Source organism: Dunckerocampus dactyliophorus, chromosome 21, assembly GCF_027744805.1.
Source record: "Dunckerocampus dactyliophorus isolate RoL2022-P2 chromosome 21, RoL_Ddac_1.1, whole genome shotgun sequence".
Classification (NCBI taxonomy): Eukaryota; Metazoa; Chordata; class Actinopteri; order Syngnathiformes; family Syngnathidae; genus Dunckerocampus; species Dunckerocampus dactyliophorus.
In genome coordinates, this window is record NC_072839.1 from 14,024,452 (window position 1) to 14,036,494 (window position 12,043).

Consider the following 12,043-nt stretch of genomic DNA (forward strand, 5'->3'; position numbering starts at 1 on the left):
GATCTTCGGTTCTTGGTTGACTGACTTCATCCTTCTTCAGTTGCTTCTTGACATTTAAATGTGATTTTGGTACGCTAGAAGTTTAGCAAACATCTCCAGCATCATCCCGGGTGGCCACTTAAAATTTTAAAAATGTTTTCCAGACCCCCGCAGTCTCACCTGAAACATGCTTCTTGTTATTCGGCATCGGTGTGGTGGTTTCACGGTAAAAAGAAAGACGCAAAGTGGGACGCAAGGTGAAAACAGTGTATGTTCTCAGCCTGTTCCAAGGTTGCCGTTTTCCCAAAAAGCTACAAAGTCGTCATTTGGCATGAAATTGGACCCTTCTGAAGGTATGCTGAGGTGTGGTTCCGCCAAGAACTGAACTCCAAAACTCCGTCCAAGTCCTCCAATCCACGATTCCCCATCTTCCTACCAACCTGGTGCCAGATCTTAAAGTGAATGAAGTATCCACACAAAACAAATTCAGCAGATTCTTCGACCCATTTCTCCATGGACCATCTGCTCCATCTGCGAGTCCCCGAGTGTCCTGACACCTTTCTACCGCCAGCAGGAGGTTCAAGCCCCGGCCTTCAGACCTGCACACGCCTCACTGAACCTCAATGTGCTCACACTGTGGGCTTCCAGGCATCCAGATTGTGGCCTCGTTTATTTTGCCCAAACACAATGCAGTCTTTTAATTCAAGCTTGTTGTCTGCTTTCTTGCTGTGCACACCTTGAAAAGACTTCAGGTCAGGTAACCATCTTGTGCGCCGCATGACCGACTGTTGCGCAGCGTGGTGCGACGTAGGGCCCGCAGAGAAAACCCATTACTGTGAAGCTTAGCGGAATCTTAAAGTTGCTGAGGTGTAGTGACCTCTTACTGCGCCTTGTGCTCATCCCTGCCTTCTCTTTTATCGCAGTACAACATCGAGTATGCTGTCTGGAGGCAAATGATCAAGTTAAAGTGTCAAGCACCATCCACTTCAATGTGACTGCAATCTTCACACTACAATAATAACCATAAAGTATATTAACGTACAGCAGAACGTATTTTGATTGCGAAAAAACCAGGACAATCTGCCCGGCAACAAGATACTCAAACGATACTTGCAGTTTACGCACAGAAGAGGCAAATTTCCAAGAGAAGAATGCTCAAAACAGTTTAAAAAAATAAAAAAAATAGAAAACAGCAGGTTGAGGTCAATTGCTTGAGTTTTAGAATATAAGCAATATTTTCGTGTTTCGTGTGTCCTCCAAAGTTGCAAAAATTTGGGAGTTTGAACCGCCGTTGTGCCTGACGTCCCAAATTTTACGAGACTCGGCAAGCATCAGAGGATTAACTCTGTGCATGTTTTGCTTTGCTTTGTCTTTTTGGCAACACTAATTCAGTTTTAACTTCCCTAACCAGGACATTTTCATCACTTTCTATTAAAAAAAAACCCCCAAAAACCCCACCAGCCAGGAGAGGATGTGAAAACATAACGTTTGGTCAGCATAGTACAGATGGCTATTAAACTGTGGCACTGTCAGGGAAAGGTACATGTTAACTTTCACTTTCTCTTTGCCTGTATGGTGCGTTCAAGGACTGCCTAGCATGCTACATCCCAACATGAAAGAACATTGGGAGGGAAGCATAAAAACACAAATGTAAAAATTGTGGGCTGGTACATGTATGCAGTACATTTTGCCTGTATTATCACATTATTATAAATTATTACAGAATTATGGTGAATGAGGTGTTTTCTATGGGGGAAATCTGCCTATTTTCAGAGGAATATATATATATATATATATATATAAATAGTTTTTCCCCAACCACCACTTTGTGTGGATCCACTATTTTGAAAATTAGAGCATACAAACGAGCTAGCAGTAAAAATAGGTGTATTTTAAAATTCAAAACAAAAATGTCCCAAAATGATGAGTGAAATGTGGTGTATTCTGTGGGAAAACTAAGCAAATCAATTAAATCAATGATGAATAAATGTGACGTTGTACTAGTGTACCACCACGAAGTACCAACGAGGTTCCTTCCCTGCATATGACCAGTGGCACTCGCACCACAGTTTGAGTACTGACTAAAGTCCTCAGTTGTCCCACAGTCTTAATTATTCATCTTAGCAAGACATTTTTGGTAATTCTATGCTTCCAACAGCAGTCCCTCGTTTTTGGCAGTTAAAAGGCTCCAGACCCAAACATGTCATGTGAAATTCGACGAAGTTGGAGTACTTACTTATAATGGAATATTTTCATAGTTGGCACATAGAAAAACGGTTTATGACCTTCTAAATACGGTTTTAAACATTATTAAACCCTCTAGACATGAATGAACACCCCTTTAGTCACCTTTACACTCCTATTACCCAATATAGTAAAATATAATAACAGGAGACATAAGACAATAAGACATAATATGGACTCATTAGCACACATTAGCATTGGTAGAGTTCCATGTGTTGTTTTTCTGGACAGCGTACTTCCCGTGGTGGCTATTTTCTCATCAATGTAACATTACTGACATCTAGTGACCAGTGTAGAATACGATATAACACATCTTTGAATGATTTTCTTTTTCTTTGGTTTACTAATAATTGGCCATAGTCAACCACAAAACAATTTGACCCACAAAGTAGCACAGAATGACTGTATTTAAGCCCAAATAGGTTATTTACATTCACATCAGCCTTCTTGACAGCACAGGTGGACAACAGGGTCCCCCACAGGGAAGCAGGACGCCGTGTAAGGAGACTAAATCCCAGCAAAGTCGAGCAGGTCCAGATGGCCTTGCAGGGTGTGACTTAAAAACCACATGAAGACCAACCTGTCCGTGGCGGAGGTCACCATGCAGAAGACCGACCCTCTCCTCGGTGCCAAAATGAAGACATTACGTGCCATTTGTACTACTCGCGAATGCGCTATCCTAATGTTGCATTGTGGGACCCAACTTGACGCCGTCTCTTGGCGCTCAGCCTATTCCCGAAGGCAAATGACTTTGCGAGCACACAGGGAATGCATCAGCGCCCTGCTTGCTTTGTTATAATCACGAGCAAAAGCAATTGCGAATAGGGCGTCTTAATGACCAAACAAATTGTTGCACATTCCAAACCCGTCTGGGTAATTTTCTGCGGGGAAATGTAATTGGCGAGCTGAAATGGGCTTTCGTCAGGGGCCCGGGCGTGCGTACAATAAAACAAAAACACATCAAATGCATATTTGCTGCTTCTTTTGCCTTTAGTTGGACTATTTTTCCGTCAGATTGAATCAAATCCAGGTAACATGAGCCTGTTTGCTCATCCGCGTCTGTCAATTAAGGTCTAATGGAGAATAAAAGCTCAGTCTGGGAGACCTTTTTTTGACTTCTTCTGTATGTGCCTTTGAAATACAGCTTGATGGTTGGTAATCGTGGCTTTCTCTCATGACTATCTGGCTCCATCTCCTGGAAAGAACATGTCAATGCTGCACTCCCTCTAATTATTGCAATGTGGATCAAGAATAAAAACACTGCAAAATGATCTAACTGTGCTATAATTTTGACGCTAGGTGAAAACAGTTCATCAATCATGCTTGTGGCAATGGCGTGTTTGACTGGTGGACACTGCACATGTTGCATAGATTTATTAGCCATTGTATAACAAATTCCAGTAGAGGGTAGCAGAGGTCTTTGCAGAACTACATCTGCAGCCATGAAGCACCCAGACTCTCAATAACTTCATTATTTTTGTCTTCATCAGTAATATGACGATAGTAAATACCGCACAAATTCAAAATGTCCTCCATTATGCAGCTTTGACTTTTTAACTATGATGTGCAGAGCTTCTGCTGCGACAGATTTATAGCCCATGCAACCCAAGATGAGCTCATAGCTTCCCGAAGGTTAATAGAACAAAAAAATTATTATTGAAGCGTCAAAAACCTATATGGGGCCACACCCTTTAAAAACAATACGACCTTGCTCCATGGAGTGCTTTAGCATCTTACAGTGGCTTATGGAAGTACCAATACCGGGGGCAAGGAAAAGCTCTACTCTGAAACCACGGATGGAGCTTAGACGCCAACATGTTTGTGTGGCGGCCATCTGCCTAAACCGCTAAAATTGAAGCGTGTAGTAGCATTCAGGAAGATTGCGTACATTTGGGAACAACTCTTACGCAAGTTTTTTCGCCTTTGTTTGATGAAATAATGCTTTACTAGACACGTGCATTAAATGGACACTATTCGATTCTGGTAAGCATTTTTTCATTGGGCTACAGTCACTGGTCGCAGTGCATTTCTGTTAATTGATCAGTCAACATTATTGTCACTTCTGTCGTGGATTGTAAGAAGACAGTGTATTATGACGGAGACGGGACTTGGGAAAATATTACAAAAGTCAGAAAATATTAGCTTTATTAATATTATGTAGGGCTCCGATGTGTTGCGTTTTTTCCATTACACACTCTTGCTGCTATGACGTCACGCTATTAACCTAGCGGACACTGCAAACGCCATACCATACATACAGTACACCGCAAGCTTGGTTACGATCCGTAAGGTATGGCAATAAACCAGACTTAACAGGACTGCTACTTTTCGATCAGAGTGGTTTATGTGAGATATTTGTCTCTGCTACGATGTAAGGATGTTTACATATTTTACTCGCCACTTACCGTATCCTACATACCCTGAAGTGGAAACACAAGCTTGGTTACAGTTTATCATCAATCCTTATACCGTGCTGAACCAGACTGAACAGGACCGCTTGGTGATCCCACTTCTTTCCAAGAGTTATGATATCGGCGTAGCGTAGCGTACACACACTGCAGTGAAACAAGCCTTGTCGTGGTTCATGGATTTGTACCAAGTACTTAGATCCCATGTCTTTCCTAACGCTGCTATCATGTAAGACGACATAAGAGCACTATGCCAAATGTGTCTAGTTTGGGTATGCGGGTGTCTTCCAGAGGTCAGCTGCCAGCTCATCCCCTATCTAGTGCCTTTGTTAAGCGCCATTCCGCTAAGCGTGTCCAAATAGGGTAATTCTGTGCTCAATTAGGCAGGGCAGACACAGGACATTCAACACAATGTCAATGAGACGCCACTTTGAGCGTGCCATCAATTTGACAGGCAGTCAAAGAGGTGGATGATAAGCTCGTGTACGTCCCACCACCCCAAGGCCATCGGCACCACCGCTGATAGGCTCTGACGCACGACCAAAAGTGCCCTCGCCGTCATCGACTGACAACAGCGGCTTGTGTAATTGCGCGCCGGTATCGTTGCTAGCGTCCCCTGAGCGGCAGCAGTGGCCATGAAGCCCGGATAAAGAGACCCGCCGCGCCGCAAAAAGCGCTGCAGTTGTCCTCAGGCAAGAGGCCAGTGAGCGGCAAGAGATGAAGAGATTGTGGAGCAAAAAAAACAAAAAACAACAAAAAAAAAAAAAAACAATGAAGGATGGTGTGATTGGGCTCTGTTTGGCGAGCCAAATTATATTCCGGCGGCAAGCCAAAGGAGCCAGTCCTTGGGCTGGCGTGCTCGGGGACCGCCATGCGCCAGGTTGCACAAACAGATAAAAAGCTCAGAGGCTCACCTGTGGCTGAACACAGACGTCCCACAATGCACCTCACCCCGTCACGGATACATGTCTTTCTATTGTGATGCTGGGAACAATTCTCCCAAAAAGTTACATCCCGAGGTTGGCATGCAGAAAAAAAAAAAAAAAAAAAAGAGGAAGAAGATTCAACACTTTGATTGGGTTTAGACACAAAGCCCGCAGAGGATTTGCTGATTTTTGTTTTGCTTGTAAGCCTTGGGAACAAACGGCCTGTCGCAGCAGGCTTCCATTGTGGAGGACAATCTTTGGGAACAAAACAGAACTGCCGGTAGATGTTCAAGGTCTGTGTGCATGCTGGGGTGACCCGAGGAGACGGATTGATCCCGAGTTATGTGATTTTTAACAAACCCACCGATGTTGGACTTTCATTTGTCTGTTTTGTGCTGCTATGAATTAAATATCAGGTGTGATTTATCTTCTTTCCCTTGTTGGACAGAAATCCTTTGTTCAACCACCAATGGTGGCTGCGTGATGTCTTTCGAAAAATAGCTGTGGAAACCTAGCTTCCACCAAGATCTTTCAACAACGTCCACTCTTTTTGGGAAGATCTTCCACAAGATTTTGGATTGTGTCTGAAGGAATCTTTTGTGCGGTCTGAGATCACTGATGTTGGACCTGCTGTCAGCGCCATTCTAGTTCTAGTTGTCTTAGAATGCCTTTAAGGACCTTCCTTTGAGCACTGGAAACAGAAAAGGACAATCCCTAAACTGCTCCCGCAAAGCTGGACGCAGACAATTGTCCAAAAATGTTGTGACATGAATAATTAAAATGTAAGCTCTCTACTCCAACGTCTGATCGACAAGGTGTTGTGTCCAATGACATTTCAGCATATAGAATACAGTATCGATGGCTACACAGTCAAACTGTTGTCTTTAAGGTCAACATTCACGGTTTCTTTGTTTTCAGTTAAAATTCAACATGGATTGTCCGTGACCTCACACACCAGACTGACCCGAATGAAGACGCAGAATATAAGATGACTCCCCTTGTTTTTCGAAGACCTTTGAAACACCTTTTTCAAGCAGGATTTTCGAACATCCCTCCAGGTGACTGGCGTGTGTGTGCGTACGTGTGTGAGCGACGGGAAGAAAAGCTGACTCGCTTGCGGAGAAAGTCATTTGGGTTTGCATGTTTGAATCTCTAGATGAGGACTACAGGTGGTCCTCGAGTTAAATACAAGTTCCATTGCTAGACTCTGATGTGGGTCGAGTTTTGAGTTTTACCTAAATTGAACCTAAATTAGCTCCTAAGTCACTCACACCGTAAAAAGAACACATGAAGGACATAAAATACAGTAAGAAATCCTTAAATGCTATAAAAGAAGAATGAAAAGTTCATTCACACCGGTGGACAATGTGGGAGGAAGCCGGAGTATCCGCAGAAAACCCACACATGCACGGGAAGGACATGCAAACTCCACACGGAGATGCCCAAACTGATATACATACAAACCCAGATCTTCCCGTTTTCCTGAGTGCGTGACCAACATGCTAACCACTAGGCCACCGTGCTGCCAACGTACTTTTATCCCCTGAATCAACAAGCATACTTGGATTCAGAGATCATTCTGGTCTTCCAGCCAGAGCAGAAGAAACCTTTCCATCTCAATAAGACCGTTATGTTACTTAGTTATCACCGTCGCTTTCACAGGAGCAGATCCTTTGACTTCCTTTGATCTTCATCCTTAATGACGGATGTCACAGTTGAGCGGCTAATGCTAGGTCAATATTGTTGGGCGTTTCTCCTCTGCCAGAGCTTCTGATGAGGTACAATTTCACTTCCATGGTGATGCCTTTTCTTTTTCTCAGCACACTTCCACCAGAAGAGCCTGACTTACGCTTGGTAGGCAGAACCAAGTGCAAGAAGTTAATCAGTGACGTCGCTCGGCCATTGTGGTTGTGAATGACACTGTACAGTATCCATCCGTAGCACTCCACTGCAAGCATCTTTGCAGTCTTCCCATTGTTTTCCCACCTCAGTAATAATCAAGTTTACGTATGTGTGATTAAGGTTGCATCTGGTTTCGCCATGTGACCTCCAGGACATTGCATTCCGTGGATGCTCGTCTGTTGCTGACAGGTGCCAGCATGGCTGCATCTTGTCAATACAATTTCACATTCATAACTGCCTCCTCCTTTTTAGCCTAAGAGTTTGTGATGCATTATTTATGTTACCAAGACAGTCGGTATATTGGATTTTTCTGGGAGGCTTCAATGAGCGAATGTCCATCTGAGGGGAAAAAAAGAAAAAAAAAAGGATTCGGCCATCTCAGCTGGACGCCATGATTGACCTCCATTGAGTCCTTTCAGTAAACATGTCAACAGACTGACATGTCCATTGTCCTTTGTTTAACATTAAAGCATCATGAATGTTTAATGGCGAGCGTGTTGAGCACTATGTTTAGCCCCGCCAGAGAGGCGGGAAGGTTACAGCCAAGTAATATGACCTTAATGTGTCCGGCCTCAAGACCTGGTCTGGGTCAGTGCCTGTCGATAGTACATCTGAATCAGCACTTTGGAGTACGCGCAGAGTCCAGAACCCACCTGGCTGTTTACAAGCTGCGATGCTGTTTCAAGAAGACTATCAGCAGCGGGACATGATAAGGACGTGTCAATACAAGATTTATTGAGGTGCCGCAGCCCGCCGCATGCTCTACATCATGTCCCACTTATCTGGGCCATTTTGGAGGGCCGGATATTTAAGGTGCGACCTTGGTGGAGTTTTAGGATGCGCACCTTATCTCCCGGCTGAATCAGAAGGCAAACGACGTTGTCACCTTTGTATTCATGAAGATGAGACGTCCCCCAAGCTGGACTCATTTTAAGGTCAGGTGACATGCCGAGACAAAGCGGGAATGCTAATGATCTCTCGCGGCCGTGCCGTCTGCTTCGGAGTGTGACTGCGGAAATTTTGGCTCCATTTGTGAGGTCATAGATGAATGATGTTGGACCTGCTGGCATCTCAGTCTAGTTCATCCCAGATATGTTTTGACTGGCATCCAACAATGCTTTTAAGGTTTGCTTTGTACACTGGGAACAGAAAAGGGCCTTCCGTGAAGAGCTCCTACAAAGCTGTACGCATACAAGACTGTAAGGATATTGGAACTGTCTGCTTGTGATGCACATGTTGATGCTTGGAATTCGGGTGTTTGTGAATGCACCTTGGTGCGAGCGTGATGACGGATAAGGGGGGAGTGTGGTTGAGCTATGAAAACGTATATGCAAGTCTGCGTGTTAAGGTTGGCAATAAAGCTTCAAAAGAGAATCTGTGTATCTGTGTGTCTCTGCCGGGACGCGACAATCCCTTTCACATAGAACATGTGTGTATATTGTTCTTCTATTCAACTAAATACGGTGGTACCACGGTTTTTGTTATTAATTTGTTCAAAAAAGTCCAACAAAAACTGAAACGTATGAAAACTGAAGCAATTTTCCCTGTTAGGACTGGAATATTTTCCACCCTGTTTTGGATAAGTAATGCGACACATTACACTGTTCACCACAGAGACATGAGACACAATTACAAGGCCTTTCACCTTAAACAAGCACACCCTTATCTCTGTTATCTCTCGTTTCATCATGAGTCAGACCAATACAGCAAAAAAAACTTTTAACGGGACATTCCCTGATCGTTGGAACCGCCTCCATAAAAGGCTTATGTGGAAGAGGAACTCTACTTCACCTTAGAGACCGCTCGGACTTTGCTATACTATGGTGAGGTGGCTGACCGCTCTCTCCAGCACTGGCATTGGAATTGCTTGTGTTCACTCCAAAAAGAATTAACAGTTTTTGCAACGGGCTAGTTTTCATAACATTCTCATTTGAGTTTGCCAAATGAATGAGCCTTACAGAGCACTGTAATATTGTGTTAACTAAGTATTGCAAGGTTTGGTGTTAAGTGTGTGATCCAAAATGGCTGAACAAACAAGCCATGCTGGGGCTATGGGCCGTCCACATCTAAACAACACAATATTCAAAGTGCCAACAGGTTGTTACGGGCAATGTTTTACGATAGCCGAGACAGTGTACAAACACCGAGGCAAAAATGTTGGTGAAAATTACCTCAGAAAACTGAATCATACAAAAACCTGGGTGTTTGAAAACCGAGGTTCTAACTTTGAGGACTAATTTGTCTTTGTAATACTTTCTATTACGAAAGTTGGTGAAATGTGAAGGCTAGGGGAAACACAAATTTCCTTTATTGATGTGAATGTCACGCAAATGTGAGGACCCTGAATAAAAGATGACACTCTCCTTTTTGTAGACGTTTGAGCCATTTTTTTTTTCTGTCAGGTTCACTGGTGTGCGTGAGTGACAGGGAGAAAAGCTCACTTGGGTAGATGTGTGTGACTATAAGACGACTCGTCTTTTTCATGAATTTTGTCCTCGGCACCAACAATACCACCAATAGAGTAATAATCAAGTATAGTTATGTATCCATGAAGCCGGTGATTAGGTTGCATCTAGTTTCACCAAGTGAGGGCGAGAGGACCTTATTTACATAGCCACCCTTGGATTTATGGAGATAAGACGTCGCCCAAGCTAGGCTCATTTTAAGGCCAGGTGACACACCGAGAGAGATCGGGAATGCTAATGGTCTCACAGCCGCACACTCTGCTTTCTGGCAGCATATCAGATTAATAATATCCTCATTTTAACAGCCACTGTGCGCACACAAACACTATGGGCTTGTTTTGGCGTTTTAACGACCGGACTGGAAAGACAAATACGTGGAGGAGGAAATACTTTGTGTTTGTTTCTTGTTTCGCATTCACAGACGCTCCAGCTTGAATAATTAAAGACCAGAGTCAATAAATCACACAATGGGACAAATTGCCTCACAAAAAAAGAAAATCCAAAAGCACCGCCGGAGAACAGAAGCAATGTGATTCAGGATGAAGGTGCGCGCAGTAAAAACAACAACATCTGCTCCAGCTAGCGCTACCTGCACGGCAGCTGCGTTGATCCTCATAATCCCAGCGGAATATCCTTGTAAAAGGTGCTAGCCGTTTCATTAACGCCAGAGGTGTTTGCGTGAGTCTCTTTTATTACAAATTACCTTGGCGGCGAATCATTATGGGCGAACGTGGCGGCAGGTTAGTCACCTTTTAAAGTTGGGCAGAAGGATAAGTCGGGAGAACTTTGGCAGCACTTTGGAGAACCGTTAAGGAGTATCTCCAGTGGGCAATACATCTGTCCTTCAAAATGTACCAGACAATCAAATGGTAGCGTTATTAACATTGCAAAGACAGAGGTTGCTCCATTCTGAGTGGAGACGTGATGTCTTCCTGCGGAACAATTTCACGAGCCACTGCAGGAAGTCCAACTTTCCCTTGCTAAGCGTGATCGGGTATCAGGATCCCGTATCCGTCGCCTTAACTCTGCTGCCGAAAAGTGAAGTTTCCACTGATTGCGCCCTCCCCCCGGAGGTCCAAGAGCACTCTTGTAAAAATTGGACAATCAGTGATGCTATTTTATGGCATTAAGGGAAGATGAAAGGAAGGACACTTGAGTTATCATCAGCATAATGGAGCCTGCTGTCTTGCACTTTGTGTCCAGTGAAATGGGTTCATTATCCCTGCCATTAATTAGGCCACGCTATCAAGGAGAAAAGGGTTGCTCGTCAATTACACCGTGCTGCCTTATATTGAATTACTGGCCTCCGCAAACAAAGTCATTTTTATTTTTTCTTAGGATTTGTGAGGTTAAATCCTAAGGTACCTTGGAAGACCCAACGTCTACGTTACGCTTATTGGATGATTTCTTTCTCAACGTAACGGTCATTTTTAAGAATAATCGTATCAAACTTGGCCAGATTTGTTTGATTATTATTATTATTATTTACATTTCATGATCTCTTTTGCTATTTGTATAGAATAAGAGATTTTAATATACGCCTCCACTCTTTACCCTCAGGACCGTTCTGGTCCCTTTGACGTCAATTATAACCACATATTTTTTCATTTAATTCAAAATGATGTATGACAACCATGTTCTGGTGATCAAGTCTGGTGCTTGTGTGTCTCACCAAACATTACAGTAACATTACTGACACCTAGTGACCAATATAGAATACTACATTACATCTTTGAATCATCTTCTGAATGCCTTATATTCGCATTTTAGTTCAATTAGTCATTTTATGCTTGAAAACGCTTGCTTTAGGCAAAAATATGTATATTTGCTTAAATATGCATGATGATGCAACCGCATGATTTATTTATTAATATATTTTTTAAAAACAATGTATACATGAGCTGGATCATTTCCTGTAACTAACTGGGTTAATTTGTGCATTCTCGTCTTATTAAGACTTATTTATACGTTTTTATAAACCCCAACACCCGATCCCAAAGATATCTTTGTATGTCAAAAAGAGGTGATGACATAACTGCACACTAAAGATGTCACTTTTAGAGCAGTTTTAAGCCATAAAAACAGCCACAAGGGGGCAGAAGTGCACTTGGTAAGAGCT

General features: G+C 43.1%; 1 protein-coding gene across 1 annotated transcript in view; it reads right to left on the reverse strand.

Annotated features, from left to right (window-relative positions):
* Nucleotides 1-12,043, reverse strand: part of LOC129174290 (cadherin-6-like) — a 402,680-nt gene that overhangs the window by 346,095 nt on the left and 44,542 nt on the right. The gene's annotated exons all lie outside the window — the stretch shown is intronic.